Raw genomic sequence first — 23,634 nt, 5'->3', positions numbered from 1 at the left:
TACTCAGATATTTTATAAAAATGTGCAAAGGTTAAATAAACCTTATTTAAATCAATAATTCCCTTAAATCTATAAAAATATTAATAGATCACGTAATCACGCATACAGACAAGCCACATATACTCACACATCACAACTTATGTCTGATCATAAGATCTTTCCCTTTTTTTATTATTATTCCTTTTTACGCATACCGGGTCACGTTCTGTCTGACGGCCCGACGCTCAGCATTTCAATTACGCTTCTCAATTATCTTTACCAACCGACATGTCACTAGAACACACTACTTTATGTAAATACTTTATTTCACACAATAACACATCATTCACATTTTAAATACTTTAATCCCTTTTTAGGACAGGTTTCGTTCTACCTGACGGCCCGACAACACAACTTAACTCATAAGCTGACTCATCAAATTGGAACGTATCCATCTACGCTCCTAGATGCTAATATACAGTAAAGACAATTAACCAACACTTATTCACATAATTCATATTTATAGCACATAAATCAAACTTATTCACTTAATTACGTCACAAAATTCTCAGTCGTCACAATCTACCCTCCTTAAAAGGATTCTGTCCCCGGAACCTAGTCTAAGAAGATAGATGGGGATACTTTTTCTTACATTCACTTTCTAATTCCCAAGTTGATTCTTCCACTATTGGATTTCTCTATAACACTCTAACTAGAGGTACAACTTTATTTCTAAGTGTCCTCTCCTTTCGGTCTAAGATTCGAACTAGTTATTCCACAAAGACAAATCTGGTTTAATTTCCACTGGTTCCACTTGATCACATGGCTCGCATCAGCATTATACTTCTTTAGAAGAGATACATTGAAATACATTGTGTAGATGTTGCATTTGCGGAGGTAGCACTAATTCATATGCCACATTCCCAACTCGTCAACAGTACTTGAATGGTCCAATATACCTAGGACTCAAATTCCCTTTCTTTCCGAATCTAGTTAAACCTTTCCAAGGAGATATCTTTAACAAGACTTTTTCTCTAGGTTCGAATTGCACATCTTTTCGTTCTCGATTTGCGTACTTTGTTTGTCGATCTTGAGCGGCAATTAATCTTTTTCGAATCAATGTTCACCTTTTCTTTCGTTTGTAGAACTTGCTCTGGGCCAATTAATTTGCGCTCACCGACTTCGTCCCAATACGTAGGGGATCTACACTTTCTTCCATACAACGCTTCATAAGGCGGCATGCCAATACTCGCGTGATAACTGTTGTTGTAGGAAAACTCAATTAACGGAAAATGATCGTCCCAATTTCCTTTGAAATCTATTGCACAAGTTCGCAACATATCCTCATTTGTCTGAATTGTCCTTTTCACTTTGTCCATCAGTCTGCGGATGATATGCTGTACTCATTTTCAGCTTAGTTCCTAAATGATCATGAAATTGTCTCCAAATTTTGAGTTAAACCTGGGATCTCTATCAGACATGATAGATATAGGAACTCCATGACGCATCACGATCTCATCTAAATATAATTTGACCAATTTTTCCAACGAAAACCTTTCATTTATTGGCAAGAAATGTGCTGATTTCATCAATCGATCGATTACTACCCAAATTGCATCGTGATTAGACTTGGTTTTAGGTAATCCTCCCACGAAATCCATCGCGATATATTCCCATTTCCATTCTGGTATGTCCAGTGGTTGAAGCAATCCACCTGGTCTCTGATGTTCCGCTTTTACTTTTTGACACGTATAACACTTACTAATCCATTCCGCAATTTTTTTTCATGTTGGCCACCAATAACTCTCTTTTAAATCCTGGTACATTTCCGTACTTCTAGGGTGAATTGAGAATCTCGAGTTATGCGCTTCATGCAAAATCTCGTGTTTTAGCTCCACGACATTAGGTATCCAGATACGTGAATTAACACGATATATTCCTCTTTCATCCTTTTGAGCTTTGATTTCTTCTCCTGATAACTTATCCTTTTCGCGATTCATCACTTACTCTTGACAACATCGAATCTTTTCCAAATTTCAGGTTGAAATAACATCGCATATATTGCTTCACCTCCAAATTCTGGAGTCTTCACTTCTATTTCCATCCTTTCGAAATTCTTAATCAATTCCTCCAACGACGTAAACATATTCAATCTTTCCTTGCGATTTAGAGCGTCTGCTACCACATTGCCTTTCCAGGATGATAGTTTATCGCACAATCGTAGTCTTTGATCAATTCTAACCATCTTCTTTGCCTCATATTCAACTCCTTTTGAGTGAAAATATACTTTAAATTCTTATGATCTGTATAAATCTCGCATTTTTTTCCTGTATAAATAATGTCTCCAAATCTTAAGGGCAAACACAATTGCTGCCATTTCCAAATCATGCGTGGGATACTTCTTTTCATGGGGCTTGAGTTGCCTTGACACATATGCTATTACCTTCCCGTGTTGCATTAGCACACATCCAAGTCCTTTATACGAAGCATCACTAAATATCACAAATTCTCCTTTTTCATCAGGTAACACCAACACTGGGGTGGTTACCAACCTCTTCTTTAACTCTTAAAATCTTTCTTCGCACTTTTTCGTCCACACAAACTTCTCGTTCTTCCTTGTCAATTTCGTTAATGGAACAACAATCTTAGAGATATCTTGCACAAACCTTCTATAGTATCCGGCTAATCCCAGAAAACTTCTGACTTCCGTAGGAGTCTTGGGTCTTTCCCAATTCATTACAGCTTCTATCTTGGATGGGTCTACTTTGATTCCCTGTTTATTAACTACATGACCAAGAAATTGCACTTCCATTAGCCAAAACTCACACTTCGAGAACTTAGCGTACAACCTTTCTTTTCTCAGAATTTCCAAGGAAATCATCAAATGCTCTTTATGATCTTCTTTCATCTTGGAATAAATCAATATATCATCGATAAACACAATAACGAACTTATCCAAATATTGCTTGAACACTTTGTTCATAAGATCCATAAATGTGACTGGCACGTTCGTCAAACCAAACGCCATTACTAAAAACTCGTAGTGCCCATATATTGTTCGAAATGCTGTCTTGGGTATATCTTCCGCTTTAATCTTTAGTTGATGATACCAAGATCTTAAATCAATCTTGGAAAAACACGAAGCTCCTTTTAACTGATCAAACAAGTCCTCGATTCGCGGTAGAGGGTACTTATTCTTAATCGTCAACTTATTTAATTCATGATAATCAATGCACAACCTCATACTTCCATCCTTCTTCTTTACAAACAATACCGGTGCACCCCACGGGGATACACTCGGTCGAATTACTCCTTTATCCAATAATTCTTGCAACTGCGCTGCCAATTCCTTCATCTCGACTGGCGCCATACGATAGGGAGCTTTCGATAATGGTTCCGTTCCAGGAGCCAAATCAATCGTAAGCTCGATCTCTCTATCTGGAGGTAATCCCGGCAATTCATCAGGAAACACATCAGGAAAATCTCTCACTATTGGAATATCTTCAATTCTCACGAATTCTTTTTCCACGTCTATAACATTAGCCAAATAAACTTCGCCTCCTTGACGTAATAATCTTTTCGTCTCGATAGCTGTTAGAAATTTCTTCTCTTGTCTTTTCCCTTTGAAAATCACTTCCTCTCCCTTCTTAGTTCTTAACTTCACCTTTTTACTTTTACACTCTATCCGCGCCTCATGGTTTGACAACCAATCCATTCCCAATATAACCTCGAATTCTCCTAACTTAAAAGGAATTAAGTCAGCAGAAAAGTGCCGACCTTCTATAACCACATCACATTCGGGACAAATCTTATTAACAATAACTTTATCTTGATTTGCTACCTCTATAATCAAATTAGGTTCCAGAGGGTGCGCAACACAATTCAGTTTATCAAGAATACTTTCAGAAATAAAAGATCTAGTAGCTCCAGAATCCTTCAAAACTTTTACTTCTACTGAGTGTATAACAAGCATACCTGCCACCACGTCCACATCTTGCACCGCATCTTTCATTGTCATATTAAAGGTCCTAGCTCTAGATTGAGCTGACGGTGTTGGGAGAGACGGTGGTCCAGCAATCCTAAGAACATTGGCCTTCTGAACAGGCTCCTTGCAGTTTCTGGCCATATGGCCCACCTTTCCACATTTGAAACAAGCCAAGTCAGGCTTTTTTGCTCCATTTGGACATTCTAATGAGTAATGCCCTTTCTGGTTACACTTGAAACAGGTCATGTTCAACTTATTACACCTTCCCAGGCGTCTCTTTCCATAAACCTTGCATTCTTGAATCTGATGTCTATTATCCTGTCCCGGTTGTCCTGCTTTCTGGAAACGGTTCTTCTGGGCTCCGTTACCGGGTTTAAACTTCTGAAACTTTTGGTTCCGACCTCCACCATTCCTACCAAACTTTCCTCTAAACTTTGAACTTCCTTGATCTTGCTCCGAGCTTTCAAACTTCCTTTTCCTTCCTTCATTTTCTCTCTTCGCAGCTTCACGCTCTTCTTTTACTATCATTGCCTTCTGCACCAAGGCGGCATAATTCTTGATTTCCAACAACGCCACTTGACTTATGATCCAAGGCCTAAGTCCCTGTTAGAACCTTTTGGCCTTCTTTGCCTCCGTATTTACATACTCGGGAACGAATCTAGACAACTCCGAAAGTTTCACTTCATATCCTGCTACCGACATATCTTCCTGTCTAAGGTCCAGGAATTTCATCTCCAACTGATCTTGCATATAACTTGGAAAATATTTCTCCAAAAACATTTCAGTAAACTTCTCCCATGATAAGTCCTTTCCTTCCAACAATGCCTTCGAAGATTCCCACCAGAAACTCGTTTCATCCTTAAGGTAATAACTCGCATACTGAGCTTTCTTGTCATCCTTAACTTCTGCTAACTCAAATACTTTTTCCATTTCTCTTAACCACGACTGTGCTTTTATCGGATGTGGTAATCCTAAGAATTCTGGGGGATGAACAGATTGAAAGTGTTTGAAGTTTCCAATTTTAGGGGCTACGGGTTGTTGCAAAAGCTGAGCAAGTCTGCTCATCATCATGGTTTCTAGATTCACATCTGGGTCTTGGGTTTGAATTTCTTCTTCGTGGTGATCTGGTGAGTTGGCCATTTCTTACAAACCTGATTGAGCAATTATTTAGCAATTCGATAGCATGGCATATATAACAACATTTTATTACGAAATCTCATTTTGCGGGTTTTAAGCTTTACCCAATTTTGCACATGCAGTCATATTACTACATAATTCTCATATTAGTGTTGATTTCTCATGGCACAGGGTATGATATTACGTGATTTTAAATATGGTTGTATGAAATCATGGTATTCAGAACAGTTTATGCGGATCTTTAGGGTGCACAATAGAAAACATGATATATAATGGATTCATCAAACAAAGGGTACATAAATAAAAGTCTGGTTATCACAAGTTCATGAATAAGGTACAATATCACAACAGGGTTAAACAGAGGAAAAACTGGAAAATATCCCCCTATCTACCCCTAACTTCTAACAACTACTACTACAAAGTTTCGAAATACAATACAACAAATGAAAAAGGGATCTCAGCATCTGACCAAGTATCCCAAAGCCTACCGGCGCTGAAAAACAACTACTACGGCTCAACCAACAGTCCCGCCTAGCAACTAATCATCCAGAATCTCTCTCAACACAACCAATATCCAACGAAAGATCTTATGCAACCTCCAGGCCTCAGCATCAGCATCACTAGTGGATGGTCCCTCATCCAATCTCTTCCGGGCAACCTGCTCCACCAACTGAATCCTAGCTCTCAACTCCTCCATTACTACTGAAGTCCTCTGCCTAGAGTCTCAAATCAACCTATCCACTAAAGCTCCCAACTCAGGAATACGGGAGTAAACAAAGTCTCGATCCTGGGCTAACTTGCCACCAACACTGATAGGCACAATCTTAGGCATCTCAGACTCTGGCTCAGGGGCAGGGGTCTCTGAATCTGGCCTCAAGGGTGAAATCTGCATAGGGATCTCACTACTCTCAGAAGGATCCTCCTCTGGATCTGAACTAACATACACAAGCTCCTCTAAAGAGGGTGGAATAGGGTCTACTGGGGTACCAGTCAAACTAATCTCTGAATCGGAATCACTACCACTACTAGGATCCTGAGAGAAAACACAAAACAACAACCAAGAAACAATGTTAGGGTTAAAATAATCTTCCAGCTAACTCACACCCTAACTCTAGTCTCCACTTTAGCTAATACACACTTTTCCTTAGACTATACCTAATAGTCTAACTCAACTCGATATGAGTCGAACTCTCTCGTGATATAAATATATACACCCAAAATACCCTTTTTAATCCTAACTTGTCTCAGGGACTAGATCCTATAGCTCTGATACCAACTTGTGACGACCTCAATCTCGGGGTTAGGAAATGAGGACCCACACACCTTTAACTATGAATTAAATAAGCATAAACCCCGATTAACTACTAACAGGATCAAACAAGATAAAGTATGAGACAAGATTACAACTACCAATCATAGATATTGATTTACAACCCAAAATAAAACCAAATATACATAGTCGATCCCGGCTTGGAACCGACAGATAACCCATTGTATCTTTACAACTCTCTGGTTAAGCGCTTACTCACTCAAAAACCCGTACTACCTGCTCTGGTAACCGGATGCCCTCAACACGACAGGGACCACCAGGTACGCTCTTATGAGCAGTGCGCCAAAGCCTGGCCATCTTCTTGCTTAACTGCCATGGTTAGATTAAAACAAAACATCTGAGTATAAAACTCAGCAAGTAACTATGAAGCAGTTCTATGATATGAAATTCATAATAAAACTTTACTGATCTTAGGGCATTCTACTTTATCAATTCTAGGTGGCAGATTTCAATATGTTAGGCTGTGAAAAGGGTTATGAAGAAAGTTTTGGGCTTCCAAAGAACAAGGCTCAAAATAGGGTGGTAGCCGACATTCATCACGAATCATTAACAGGATCACAAATGATCTTTCAAATGGAAAGCAACAATCTTTTCATTATAAGGAATCAATTATATGATCAACATAATAAAAAATCAGGGTTCACAAGCTGTAAGCTTCACAATATCACATTCAACTCTTTTCAAAGCAATATAAACCTTTTTCTTTTTCAAAGAATCAATTATTGAATAGGAAATTTCAATTCCTTTTAAAATCATTATGGAACCCTTGATTGGACCACTTTATCTTTCATTTCATAATAATACGGGTGATCAGCCCGTACCGACCTCCATCCGGTCTTTAAGGTAGCAATGGCATAATTTCAGCCTTAAACTGGACTAGCCCTGCCAGCCTCTTACTATGACTGGACTAGTCCCACTAGCCTCTTAAGTCCCAATCCAATCCATCAGGAATTCATTTGTAAAACCTTGTGTTGGAAAAAGGTAGGTTTACTAAATTCATTTTATATTTACCAAGAATGTGAAATCATTCAGACTCTTTCAAGTCGAAACTCATTCTTAAATTCAATTTCAAGAATTCAAAGTTTAAGGAAATGAATCAAGGATAAGCAAAGTTCAATTCTAGGGATCTTGATCAATGATAACATGGTACTCAAGTTAGGGGAATCAAAACCGTTTCAAGGATCAATAGATTATAAGGTCAACAAGAAATGAAGCATCATTACAAGGGGTTCACAGAGGTACTTATAGGGTTTATAAAAAGAGTTACCAAAGGGGTTGGATCAATAAGCTTATCAGAAACAAGTTCACAAGAACAATGATAGGGTATCTCAAAATCAATAACAGGGGTACATTACTTTAACAGTTCAATACTCTACATGGCATGAATAATACCCTCTCTATAACCATTTACACAAGTAAATAGAGTTACTTGCCAGAATTCGCTTTCCTGAAGGTTGAACTACTGCCACCTTGTATACCTTTCCCTTTCCTAGCCTGAATGCCCTCACGCCCGAATCTACAATCAAAACCAAAACCTTAATTCCCGGAACGTTCACTCAATACGATAGCTCGAATATACTTTCGACTCGAACTATACGAGTATAGTTCATACACACATACACATAGCACATAACACATTCTTTTCTCATAGCCTTAACATCTTTATATACTCAATAACCACTTATAATTGCTTTAATCTCGACTATACTTCAAATCAAACGATTATAACTCATACGAATACATGATTAATTCACAACTAAATCTTTATGACCCAAACTATCACTTATAGCTTTTATAATCAATTAACTTAGTTCCCTTTTCCTTTATTCCTTAATTCGAACCACACACTACAATCAAACAACAAATCCATAGATATTCTCATATACACACCCAATCATTCTTTCAATTATCAAAATCAAGCTTTTGACTTTTAATTCCTATGGCCTATTCGGCCTTATCACTTAACACAAACAAGAATCAACATGCAAAGCTCTTAGTTGACATGCATCAAGTATATCATCCCAAACTAGTTCAGTTTCATTCCACAACTCATTTAAACTCATAACCTAAACATGGATGATCACTCATTTTAACACTTAATACAACTTAATTTCATAAAAACAAGTAGGGACATTCGAAATTTCCAAGAATCGAAACATGCATGCATCACTTTGGACCTCTAAACCATAACTCATTCTAATTACTCTACAATTTATAAAAACAATTATCAATAGATCATTTACACCAACAAAACCAATATGATCTTCCCAAAAATCAAGAGCCATTCAGCCTCTTCTACTTTTATTAAAGAAACTTCACATGCAAACTTAATTTCAAATCCTTGCATCTTTAATCACCCTAATCTCTTATCACTATTCTAGAATAAACATCCATAACCAAAAAAATCAACTCAATAACTTTTGAAACTACAATTCCATTCGGGTTTTCATCAAAATACCACATGCAAACACAGAAAAATTGATTTAAAGATACTAGAGCTTAGTTTTCTCTTAACATCATCACTCACCACCGGTTCACCGGAGTTCATCACTGGTGGCGGTGGCTTCACGGTGGTGCCCCCATTTGAGGGTTTCCAACCTTTAACCACAAATTTACACAAGTAAATACACACATGCAAACACGTATCTTCACTCTAAATCATTTAAGAATCAAAACCCTTTTTGTTTTCATGAAAGCCGAATCAAACCACCAAATCCAACTTTGGATTTTTTTTTTCAAAAACCTTGAAGATAGAGACATGCATATATATATGGATAAATAAAGCAAAATCCCACACAATCATGATCTTATAATCGAAAGAGGATGAAGAACAAGAGAGAGATTGAAGAGAGAGAGTACCGAAAGTGAGAGAGAAAGAGAGAAGTCTCGAGAGGGAGGAAGAAAAATGAGAGAAAAAGAGAGAAGAGAAGTGCTTGGGTGAGAAAAGAAAGAAAGAGGGGATGGGGTGGGGTTATATACTACCAAGGAAGGGTAGTATAGTAATTGGGCCATTCTATTTCCAATTCACTCTTTATTCTAATAAAAAAATGAATTCGATTGGCAATTATCTCTCTCGGAAAAGATAAATTTGATAAGAATGATAATTTTAAAATGTGGATCTCGAAATTATCTTTTCAACCATTACTCATAATAAACTTTTGAGCGTACGGTTGATTTTATATGATTTTTACAAGTTTATGCTACAAATAGCATTTTAATACATAAAAATCATTTTGATATTCGTCTATCATTTTTAGAGAGTCTCTAGGACTATTTCGAAGATATCAAAACAAATCTCATGCCTTTACCTTACTCAGATAATTTTATAAAAATGTGCAAAGTTTAAATAAACCTTATTTAAATCAAATAATTCCTTTAAATCCATAAAAATATTAATAGATCACGTAATCACGCATACAGACAAGCAAGCACATATACTCACACATCACAACTTATGTCTGAACATAAGATCTTTCCCCTTTTTTTATTATTTTTCCTTTGTACGCGTACCGGGTCACGTTCTGCCTGACGGCCCGACGCTCAGCGTTTCAATTACGCTTCTCAGTTATCTTTACCAACCGACACGTCACAAGAACGCGCTACTTTACGTAAACACTTTATTTCACACAATAACACATAATTCACATTTTAAATACTTTAATCCCTTTTTAGGACGGGTTCCGTTCTACCTGATGACCCGATAACACAGCTTAACTCCTAAGCTGACTCATCAATTTGGAAAGTATCCATCTACGCTCCTAGATGCTAATATACAGTAAAGACAATTAACCAACACTTATTCACATAATTCATATTTACAGCACATAAATCACACTTTATTCACTTAGTTAGGTCGCAAAATTCTCAGTCGTGACAACAAGCCTCTCATATTCCTCTATGGTTTCAAGCTATAAAAACTGAAATTAAAGCTCTTAAGGATAATCATACATGGACATTAGTTCCAACCCCTACTAATCATCACATTGTTGATTGCAAATGGTTGTTTAAGATCAAACACCTTCCTGATGGAACTATTGATCGATACAAAGCTCGTTCAGTGGCTAGAGGCTTCACTCAAACACATGGCTTAGACTATTTTGAAACATTTGCACCTGTTGCGAAAATGAAATCAGTTAGAATCTTGCTTGCTGTAGCAGCTTCTAAGAATTAGGATGTTTCTCAAATGGATGTTACTATTGCATTTTCACATGGTGACTTGGAGGAAACAGTTTATACGCGATTACCTCCTGGTTATCAGTTCCTGACTGAGTTACAACTCCCTCCCAATGTTGTTTGTTTACTTAAAAAATCATTATATGGTCTGCAGCAGGCTCCTCGGTGTTGGTTCGCTAAGATTTCTCAGGCTCTGAAGGATTATGGTTTTATACAATCTCATAGTGATAATAGTTTATTTACTATTACCAAAGCTGGCAGCTTCTGCGCGGTATTAGTCTACGTTGATGACATTTTGGTGACTGGATCTGCAGCTTCTCTAATTCAGAATGTCAAACAATGTCTGTTGTCCAAGTTCAAATTAAGTATCTTGGACCTATCAAATATTTTCATGGTTTAGAGGTTGATAGGTCAAATGATGGGTTTTACATTAATCAAAGAAAGTATGTACTTGATTTGTTAACAGAAACTGGTATGTTATGTGCCAAACCTTCATCTATTCCTATTGAGCAGAACTACTCTAATCTGCTCAATGTCAAAGACTCTACTTTATATCGATGAATTGTTGGCAAATTGGTTTATCTTACTATTACTCGTCCATATCTGTCATATTCAGTACACATTTTGTCTCAACATCTTGCTTCTCCTCGTAATGATCATTTAACAGCTGCTTCTAAAGTCTTAAGGTATATCAAGCAATCCCTAGGATAGGGCTTACTTATTGCTACTACGTCTCCCCTAAACCTCATTGCCTATTGTAATTTTGACTGGGGTAGGTGTCAGGCAACTCGTCAATCTCTCACCAGATATTATATTCAGCTTGGAAACTCTTTGGTTATCTGGAAATGTAAAAAACAACACACAGTGTCTCAATCTAGTGCTGAAGCTGAATATCGGGCCATGGCTGCCACCTGTTGTGAAGTTACATGGCTTATTGTTATTTTTAAAGATTTTCAGGTATATCCTAAGCTTTCGGTTTCCTTTTCATTGTGACTCTCGCTTTGCCATTTATATAGCCTCTAATTCTCTCTTCCATGAACGAACAAAATATATCGAAATTGATTGTCATGTAGTTCGGGAAAAAATGCAGCAAGGTCTGATTTCTGCAGTTCGTATTCCCTCACATTTGCAGCCAGCTAATATGCTAACGAAGGCTCTTGGTGCTGCTTCTATGATCAACTTAAGCTCCAAGTTGAATGTCTGCAATCTTCACCATCCATCCAACTTGGGGGGGGGGGATATCAATATAGACTCAAGTGAGTCAACCAATCAGATTTAACAAAGAAGTCAACCAATCAGCATTCAGTATTTCAGAAAGTTTGTTAGAGTATTTTTTCTTGTATATAAAAGTAGATCAAACTTACTCAGCACTCATTGATTACTTCATAATGTAATATACAGTTCTTGCCATCAATATAGTTAGTTACATTTTGTTATCCATTGTATTTGTCAGATAGTATCATCAGCAAACTGAAGATGAGTCAACTTTCTTCCCTTTTCACCTAAAATTACTCTTTTGAACATACATAGCTGATTAGCTTTCTTTAACGTAGAACTCAGGACTACTCATGCTATGTTGAATAGAAATGGGGATAAAGGATCCCCTTGGCTTAATTTATTTGAAATTGAGAACTCCTCAGAAGGTGATCCATTGACTAATATTGAGATTCTAATAGCTTGAAATTTTTTTTGAATCCAGCAAACCATCACCAAAACTCAGATATGTCATTACTTGGAAGAGAAAATTCCAATCTACGTATACACTGTCAAAGCCTTCTCAAAATCTAGCTTGGGTATTAATCCTGAACTCTTTTTTGTTTTCAAGTCATGAAACACCTCATGAACCAGTAAGATGCTCTTCGCAGCCTGCCTGCCTTTGAAAAAACCATATTGATGCTCATCCAGAACTTTTTCTTGGATTAAAAAAAATCTATTTTCTAGTATTTTCATCAATAGTTTGGCAGAATTATTGATTAGGCTAATGGATCTAAAATCACTCAAAATACTCGGCTTTGTAACCTTGGGAACTAGAACAATGAAAAAGGAGTTCAAACCTTACAGGAGTGTCAATTTTTTTTGCAAAATTTGCATAACACTCTAGAAGCTTATCTTTGATCTTAGGCCATAAGAACTTCAAGTTGTGTATGTTCATCCCATAAGGCCCGGGAGCCTTGTCATTTCCAGAAAGCTTGATGATCCTTATTATGTCTTCATCAAAAAGCTTGGCATCTAACAAATTGCCAAGAAGCAACAATATGTGAGGCCCTTTGTTATAGAGGGTACTGAAATGATTTACAAAGGCCTTCTTTAGCTCAGAAGGGTTATTAAGAATATTTCCATCGACTACAAGTTGCCTAATATTATTCTCTTCTTTGGATAGCTTGATTGAAAAATCTTGTATTTTTATCCCCTTTAGCTATCCAATTTTGCATGGCCTTCTGCTTTAATTGAGAGTCAAGATTGCAATAACATTCTTTTAGAGCCATTTTGGATTCCTCCACTTCATTACCCCATTTATTATTATTGTCTAGATAATCCAGTTTCTGCTGTAGCTTTTCTATGCGTGTCTGCAAATGATTCCTGGTTTGTAAACTCCAACCTTTTATAACTGCTTCTATTTCCTTCAACACAACCTGGACATTATTATTGGCGAGGTACCTTCTATTTGACTAAAACTCTTCCAGAGCTTTAGCTTAATTCAGGGAATCTTCCTTGAGCCACCAGTTGAATACTCTGAAAGGCTTGGGACCCTAATTGCTCTGACCACTAAAAACTATAATAGATTTTTGATCAGACAACATCTTGAACATAGTGGTTGGCTCCCAGTTAACCGTTTTCCACTATCTATCATTTAACAAAATTCTATCTAGCTTACTATATTTTCCATCTGTTCCAAACCAGGTGAATTTAGAATTGTTAAATTCCAAGTCCAGTAGGGTATCGTCCTCGATAAATCAATTAAAATAGATAGAGTCTCTTTGTCGATACTAGCAATTGACCCTTTTAGCAATTCACCACAACATTGAAATCATCAACTAGACATACAGCCTCTCCACCACAATATGTCAGAATGTAGTCTCGCACTTCTAGCAATTCTCTCTGGCCATGCTGATTTACTGGACTATATATATTCACTATTTTTATTATTATGCCTTAACCTGACATCTTAGTGCTAACCAAATCCAGTTCCAATCTTGTGCAAAGCCCACACAAGTATACAAATTCTTGTCCCAAGAGCATGTTAAACCCCCTGAGAGACCACGAGAATTCTGATATATCCAATCATGCAAATCAGAATTCCACATAGAATTTCCATTTTTTTGTGCCAAGAACCACACATTTTATTTCATGCAAAAATAAAATATTTCCCCTAGACTTAGGACATGTTGTCTTTATGTGCCTTCTAACAACTTGGATGTTAATTCCCCTACAATTCCATGATAACACTCTAGCTTCTCTCATTGACATGTATGAATGTTAGTTACCACTACTGCTTATATGCTTATACGTTATAGGTTCTTAATATTTGAAACAGAGTGTTTGACATGTATTTTAATGCTGTGGTATAGTTAAAAAGAATCTGAAAGAAATTTAAACATTTAATATTTATTTAGAAGAAAAATTTATACAATAATTTATGAAACTATACTAGATAAGAGTTTTAAAATGCGTGTCGATCACTCCATTTTAAATATTAAGGACGGATGGAGTACCATTTATATCAAGCATCAGATTTTGTTATAATCTGGTGCTTGAAGATGATAGTGACAATATTTTATATCATTTTTGAGGCCTAGGTCAGGGAATATGTGAGCGGAAAAAGAGTAGGCATGTCAATAAAGTTGTTTGTTTTGCTTAGTGGAAGGACTTTGTGAAGTCTCTTTGGGATTTAATGACTTCGGAGATTAAAATGAACTGACTCAAGATAAAGGTGTCTGATAAGTGATATCAAGGTGTATCTTCGTTTATTAATGAATGCACACGCTTATGAAGTCCTTCTAGAAGTTGTATCATGCAATTAAAAATATAGGGACTTTGACTTACAACTACATCATGTTCTATAGAGCACATGAGCAAGGTGTTGTAAAAATATTAATAAAAGATCCTGAAATGACCATTTCCTTAACACCTTAAAATTTTGGTTCTTAGCTGGGACTTGTGACTATGCCTTAAACATTGGAACTGAACTTGGCTATGCACTTGTTGCGCGTGTGTGTCTGTGTTTAATTAGGGGCGCAGCACTGTAGTAGGAATGTAGTGGTAGAAGAGCTAAAGAACTGAGCTACTCTCCGCCAAAGAGAAGAAATGAGATGTAAATTTCTGTGTAGATGTCATTATAGATGAAGAAAACAACAAATAATTCGTACATATATAACACCAGCTCTCTAGGAAAACAAGACATCAATACCTAAAATTTAGAGCAGCACAAACTGTTTTTATTCAGTACTGTTATCTGCTAAGACTTGAGTAATTTTGTAACTGAATATGATGAATCAGATTTCACTTATTTACGTTACTGACACTGTCACTTTTATAATGAAAATGCAGAGCCAGTTGGTCCCAGGTAGATTTTCTCATAAAACATAGGCTTAGGCAAAATAAACACCGTGTATGAAATGAAATAAACCCAAAGTAAAACCAAAATATGCTGTCAAAAATCATTTCCTCCAAATTTTAGTCCTAAATCAAATCCGAAGTAAGTGGAGAAACAAGTCTCAACAGGAAAAAAACTGATAATGCTTTCGAAATCTATTTTGATATAGCAAAATGTGTGTGTTTGTATACATATTGTCGAACTTTAACCTTCCACCTCTGGTAGCCACTAGCAAAAGAGTATCAGCTAGGCTCCAAGGAGATATGTGAATATTCTAACAAGATTACATATATAAAAGTGCATTCTTCATTTTTCACGTCGTTCAGGCATTAGGATGAACCGCATTCAATGCTTGCTTGATTTTTTCGCAGCAGCTTGTGATGAATTGTACTACTTTGGGAGCATCTGCAAGAGTTATAATTGCCACTGAAAAGCTATTAACCAGTACCTGAAAAAACACGGTGAAGAGAGTTTTGCTGTGCCTCCTTCGCAAAATGAAGGATAATCCGGTAGTATTGTGAATCATGATGGTAGAAGTGGTAGACCATTTGGATTGCCCCCACCTTGTATCAGGTCTATACTCCAAATGGTCTATCTCTTCTGCCATCAGGATTCACAATACTTCCGGATGATTCTTCATTTGGCGAAGAAGAGCGCTAGCAAAACTCTATTGACCATGTCTTTTCGGGTACTGGTTAATAGATCTCTGGTGACAGATATAACTCTGGCAGATGCAACCAATGTCAGCTGCGAAAAAATCAATCATTGATCTTAATTCCTGAATGCTCCAGTTTGAATTCTCATGGGAAGGTTTTGTGGATTCTCGCATATCTTGGCCAGCCACTACTTGCACCACCATTAGCACTTGCCTGACTTCCGGTTTGCATCTTGGTTTGCTCCATTTCAATCTGTGCATCCCACAACATTAAGTTTATGTGTTAGTTCAATATGTGCATATGAGCATGAGTGTTTAAAGATTGTAGCATACATCTGAATTGAAATCAAATTCAATTATAATGATCTTTTTTTAAGTAAAAAAATATTTTGTTGTTAATATTACTTTAATGACATATAATACATGAACTCTCTTTCTTAGAAATAAATTACAATTATTTATATAAATGACCTATTATATAATATCACAACATTGGTTGTTTAAAGATAAAGAAATGTTTTGTTCAAAGATAACAAATCATTCTTCCTTTTCAAAATGATAAAAAGAAAAAGTTAAAAAACTCCACTGAATAAATAATCAGTTGGTCAATGCTAAATATCTTCATTCCTTTAATTTCTTCTCAAAACAAAAATTTCATACAAGAAAAATAAGCAATAATATATTTCTAGGAAATGTATGACTTCAAAATCATTAATAGAAAATGAAGTTTTGTACATAAATCCATATTTATGGACACTAAAAATGCATACAACAAAAGTAAAAGTAAACATTAATATAAATCAAATTGACTATATATTACTTACACAGAAAGGAAAAAAGGGGGAGAAGTGGAAAATCTTTGAGAAGAAGGTGAGAAGAAAGTAAATTGCCTATATATTACTTACAAAGGTTGAGAAGAAGGTGAGGGAGAGCAAAAAAATGGTTGTATTTTGATAGTAAAGAACAATGCTATCAAATGTATGTGTGAGTTGGATCAAGTTAAGACACAATATATATAGCCCCTGGAATTTGTGAGGGGATGAAAAACGTATCAGATTCATATATACATGTATATTTTTATTTGAAACTGTAGAAAACAGCTGTATTACAATCATATATACTTTTGATATTTAAAACGTATAATAATATATACATTTTTTAAAGTTAAAACATAAAGAAACAGCTATATTACAATCATATATAGCTGGATTAGAATTGTAGTTCAAATATACAATTTGATATTTGAAACAGTTAGAAAACAGCTGGATTAGAATCTTATATCTATATTAAAATTTTAATTATTCAAGTAACTTTTTGTCTAATAAGAGTATCTCCAACAATAGCCTAAAATGGTTAGCTAAATTATCATCATCTAAAATTTTGTTGAATCTGTAAGGTTATTTGCTCCACTGGTATTGGGTATATTGATTAGCTAAATTCAACAATAGTATGTTATATGTATTTTTAAATTATTTATATATTTGAAAATTTCACATGTTCTAATAAATTTAAATATTTAATTAAATATAAGTAAACATAAAATATTTATTTAATAAAAAAATATTGAATATTTAATTATATAAGTATAATAGGACACTTATATGTGTTAAAACATATACTTATATGTATAATAAAATTTTATATTTATATTTATATTTATATTTATATTTTATTTTATTATATTAAATTAGATTTATTAATATTTTTATAAATATGTAATGTTTATTAAAATAGTTAATAAAATTGGTCAATAAAAAATCATATTTTGACACTTAATATAACATAAAGTTAAAATATTAAATATGAAATAAAAATGTGAACACATAATTATATATTAAATATAAATATATGTGTGTATTGATGTGCAAAGTTAGGTTAAAATATGGGCAAAAAGTTGACTAGCTAATGACTACAGGATCAACAAATATAGAAGATGTGATACAAATTTTTTGCTAACAGATATCGTGTGGTTGGAGTATTATATTTTTTAGCTAATATGTATATAATTGTGCCACCTAGACTTTTTAGGTGACGATGGTTGGAGATGCTCTAAATCCTTCAAATTTCAAATTACATGTTAAACTCAACTTACATAAATATATTTTTTTGCTTCTTTTTGAACTTTATATATGTTACAATAAAAAAATTTAATAACTGGAGTTAAAAGCCCTCACCTTTATTTTTAAAATGATGTTCAAAATTTAAAATCATTTCATAATATTTTGTTATCATTTTTGAAAAAAATTAAAAAAATTAACAAATTTCTAATTTTTTTCTTCAAAATACACAATTATCTCACCAATATATTTCACACATACATATATGTGGGCGACCAAAATCTCACTATGGTCAATGCCTGGCCTATATGATAGCATACCTTTCCTCACCTGCATCATGAATATGCTTACTGGAGCAAAAAAAAATTTCTTCTACTCCTTAGTGCCTCCATCTCCAAGTAGTTATATTTTAAATTTGAAAGGCAGCAACAGACTAAAATAAGGCTAGAAATCGTACAACCAGTTGGTCTAACCCATTACACACCACCTGGACTAGACAAAGAAACTAAACATCATCAAACACAATCTTTCTTAGACCCTGCATACCAACTTCTTCTACGAACAGTAGTACCCCTATTGTTTCATGGATTTCGTCATAACACTAGCATCTAAGTTGTTTCTATTTCCGGCCTCTAGCGCCGCTAATCTCCCACTAAAACAAGCTCAATAGCTCTCTCAAAGGCCACCCTAAACCTTGGGTCAATAGGTCCTAAACCCATGTCCAGACTCCATAGTTCTTCAACTCTCCCCAAAGGATCCTCTAAGATCACCATCTCTTTCAAGTGTGCCTTAAGGTTGTAGAGGAAGCCCTGAACATGATCTTATACTCTTTAACACTCCCACTCAAACGTACTATACTTTTCACTATCATTGATAACGACAAATACAACTAACCCCAATATTAATACTAACAATAAATATTTAAATTAAATAAATGGGGGTGGGAGGACTCGAACCCTCCCTAAACCGAGCTGTGATGTCATGTTAAGTAAACAGTCACACTAAAAACCTTAAGGTTGTAGAGTAAGTCTCGAACATAATCTTATACTTTTTAACAGATTGATCTCATTCCCAAAGAGTATCAATAAGATCTGTCTCCAAAATAAATGTTCGCGTAGTCTTTGTAATAGGCTTCCTTCAAACCTTCCAAGAAAGCCCAAAACTCATTACCTTTTCTGTATCCAAACTCCAACGAGCCCACCATCATATGAAGGATTAGACCCCTACTATTCCGAAAAATCAAACCAATACTTGAGTGATTCCCATTCTGAAACGCCATTTTCCTAAAGATCGTGTGCACATTGCACTTGATCATCCCAATCTGTGGCATTATCCAGCGAGCATTAACATTTACATTACCTCCTTCCATATTTTTGAAAAACCTCATGAGATTTTTATTATAGCTTTTTAAAGTACCCATCATCCTGATATACCTCTCTGCCTACAGAAAGCAGCTGGTCATGTGTTGAACAAAACCAGGCAGGTCTTGTGTACATGAGCATCAGTGCCTGTAATACCTATAGGCTAAGTTAGCAAATATATCTACTATATATACTGGTGGCAGGAATATGTGTAGAAGTAGACTGCATATATAGATTACAGAAGAAAAAAGAAGCAGAAGCTCGGTTTTGTGTTGTGTGCGTGAATGAAACAAAAAAAACTATAGCCTGCATTTGTATTACAAAGAAGCTGTAGCTTTCCTTGAAATAAAAGTGAAGTGTTTATTTATTTATCAAATCTTATTTACTCTATATATTGAGTTTGATTTAAAAAAAAAGTGACGCCCATACGCGCTTCCAACAAGTGGTATCCGAGCCAAGGTTACGTTTCTAAAAATGGCGAATATGGTGCAACCCAACATTCCAAGATTGACGGCCACAAATTATGGGAACTGGAGTATTCAAATAAAGGTATTACTCGGTTCATACGACAATTGGGAAATTGTTGAAAGTGGTTATGGCGAGCCCGTAAATGAAGCGGCCCTTACAAATGCAGAGAAGATGATTTTGAAAGAGACCCGGAAAAAAGATAAAAAGGCGTTATATATAATTATTCAAGATATTGACCATTCAACCTTTGAAAAAAATTCTGAAGCAAAAATGGCAAAAGAAGCGTGAGAGATTTTACAAAAATCATTCCAAGGAGTTGAAAAGGTTAAAAAGGTGCGGCTCCAGGTGCTACGCGGGGAGTTCAAAAATTTAAAGATGAAGAGTTCTGAAAATATTGGTGAATTTTTTACGCGCTTGAAAACCGTGACAAATGAGATAAAAAGAAATGGTGAAAGCCTCGACGATGTTTGGGTCATGAAAAAACTCCTCCGTTCTCTTAACATAAAAGTTGGTTACGTGGTTACTTCATTGAGGAGTCAAAAGATTTGTCAACAATTTTGATTGACGGGCTGGTTGGTTCACTTCAAGCGCATGAGCAGCGAATGAACCAGTATAATGATGCAAGCCACTTAGAAAAGGCGTTGCAGAGTAAGGTGTCAATTGGTGATAGTTTTGGGAGTAGCAGTTCTGTACGTGGCAGAGGTGGATTTAGAGGTGGCTACCGAGGTGGACGAGGACGTGGAAGGCAGTCTTTCAACTGAGGCCAAAATTTTGAAGGTTATCAACCATCTGGTCGTGGTCAGAATTTTAGAGGCCGAGGAAGAGGTTGATTTTAACGAGGTGACAAATCTCAATTTCAATGTTATAATAGTAATAAATTTGGTCACTTCAGTTACGAGTGTAGAGAACAAAAAATGGAAGAAATGAGTCATTTTTGTAACGCCCTCCGGACCCGGGGTATAAGTCTGGTGGTTACTAGCTAATCACCAAACCTGTACAATCTGATTAATAATTAATAAAGAAATGAAACTAAAACCCTTTAACAATAATCAGGATCTTTTTAGGTTGAAGTATGAAAACAAGAACCTCTAACTACTTTATTACAACCCAAAATTCAAAATCTCACAAACTCTTTTTATTAAAAACCACTGTCTATTCAATTTTAAAACTAAGTTCATCTTTTATTCAAACACACACACTAACTATCTACACTCCACCTCCTCGGGAAACTCAAAGCTTTTTTCCTGGATTGGGATCAACACCTTGGGTATGAGAGGATCCCGAGGCTTGACCCGCTTCTTTACCACTCGAGTCCTGATGGGTTTCATATTCCTTCTTAACTGAAAATAATAAGGTGAATAACAATAAAAAGGGTGAGCCAAAAATTGCTCAACAAGTCCGCAAAATATAAATAATATTATGGCAATTTAAACGAAACCGCAATCCCGAGTATATCTGCAAAGATATAACCCCACGAGAATAGAAAGAATGCCATTACTGGCGAGTACAGATGAACTAAACTGGACACAAGTTCGCATCTATATTCTGCTGATCAGTCAGAATATAATGCAGATCTATATCTCCATATATAGATCCAGTCGGGTACCCAGGCACTACGACCCATATCGAGGCACCAGTCATATCCCGGTCCTCAGGATTAAGACACACTCAATCCCCAAAATATCATTATCCAGTCCATCGCTTAGCAACCGGAACAATCGGTATGCTTTGATATATTCTAATCACTAGAACATATCAATATCAATGTGTAACCAATGAATTATAAATCAAGAATTCAAGGAAACTGAGAAATCAAGAATCAAAATGAAATATGAATAAAGGAACAGTAAGTGTATATCAGTGATTATACACAAGAATCAAAAGAGTGCAAACGTGATAAGCATCTGAAGTAATGTCACTATTCTGAAAGTATAATAGGGGAAGAACTTGTCTTCTGCACGACTTACTACAATTGTGTCACCTTCATCTATTACCAACTCAACCTGCCTTGCTGGCTAAGCTTCTGTTAGAGAAATAGACTGATTTAGTCATTTCGTACTTCAATTGCATCATGAATTGATTTCACAACGTTCCTAACATCTACCCATGCACTTATGATTGACTCATGTATTATTTATTAACAAGTAAGACTTGATTAACAACATAATACACATAAGCACATAAACACATAGTCATTTTTATAGTTACAGTAATTTTTAGAATCAACATCGACTCACTGATCGCTCAACTGATCGTTATCTGACTCGTTTCCCATTTTTCCGGAATTTTTTGGACTCGTCTCGGCATGCATTTCGACTGACAATCAAACAAGCAATAAGGTCAACTAATTTCTAAGAGAAATTAGACTTTAATATTATTTTTAATGGAAAGAATTCATTTTTCTGAGTCAAAGGGCTTTCGTTTCGCTCGAATCGGATTAACGGTCTAATTATTACCAATTAAATACTGATAATTCAATTCATTACTCAATATAATTAATTATTACTAATTTTTAAAATCCTAAAATAATTTTTAAATAATATTTAAAAAAAATTACAATTAAAAATGAATTTTCTATAATTATTGAAATTAAAATGAATTTATTATGATTTATTGAAAATTATTTGATTAATTATTAAAATAATTAATCATTATTAAATAATTAATAAATAATAAATAACTAATAAATAAATAATAAATAATTGAGAAAATAATTAAATCTGATTTTTTTAGAAAATATTATAAAAAATTTTATAATATAAATCAATTAATTTAGTAATTAATTAATCAATTTATAAAATAAATAAAAGTGATTTTTAAAATTAATAAAAATAAAATAAAAATTAAAAATCCAAAAACAATTGTCAGAATCAAAATATCTGACAAATCAGATCAAAACCGGGTAATTTGAACGGGTCAAACGGGTCAAAATCCGGGTCGTGAAGAACACGCCGGATTTTGCCCAGAATCCGGCCACCGGAGCAGATTTTGGTGAGCCAAATTTCAGGCCAAAAACAACACCGTTTGGTGTGTTTTTCACTGGGTTTTCATTCCTGACATCTACCCCAATCTATTCCCGGCCAAAACGAATAAAAAACATCCCTGAAACTTCATCTCCGATCAAACCGACTTTAATTTCCTGCCAAAGTCCTATCTTTTGATTCTGTAAACCAAATTCAAAGTTCTATAGTGCAAATCAAAGCTAAGAACATATATAATAAAAGCCCTAACCTTTCAGGAACCAAAGATTCACAGAAAAAATCGAGTTGTAATTTGAAAATTCAGTATAAACCCTAATAATCGTGAATCACGATACAAACATCGTTTAATCAATTAAACACCATGAATCAACTGTAAATCATCTGACAAAGCTATATCAATCATCAAAACATCAAAATAACCCTGAAATCAAAAAGGCCTAATTCGAACATAAACCCTAGAATTTGAAAATCAAAAACTACGAATTAATACGTGAAATTAATGCTAAAAACATAAAGAACAGATCAAAACCTTCGATTTGGTTACTGGAATCACACGATTTGATGAAGAAATCAGCTGGAAATCACAGTTTGATTCTCGACCCGATTCAAGTTCTTCCCGACCCGATTCAAGTTCTTCCCGACCCGATTTGCAGAGAAAATTAATTAATTTCTGATTTTTTGTTAATAATTAATAATAATTAAATAAAAATTAGGCTATTTATAGTAGTAAAATTAATACTCCTAAATAAAATTAAGGCCCTAATTTTACACTTTTTAAAATTAATAGGCCCCTAATTTTATAATTTTTGAGTATTAAATTTTAATTTATATTTATTATATATATATATATATATATAATATATATGCCAAAATTTTCCAAAAATTGTGAATAATGCAAAAAGGCAAAGAAATAA

The sequence above is a fragment of the Apium graveolens genome, chromosome 9, assembly GCF_009905375.1.
Source record: "Apium graveolens cultivar Ventura chromosome 9, ASM990537v1, whole genome shotgun sequence".
Classification (NCBI taxonomy): domain Eukaryota; kingdom Viridiplantae; phylum Streptophyta; class Magnoliopsida; order Apiales; family Apiaceae; genus Apium; species Apium graveolens.
This window is presented reverse-complemented; position numbering follows the sequence as displayed.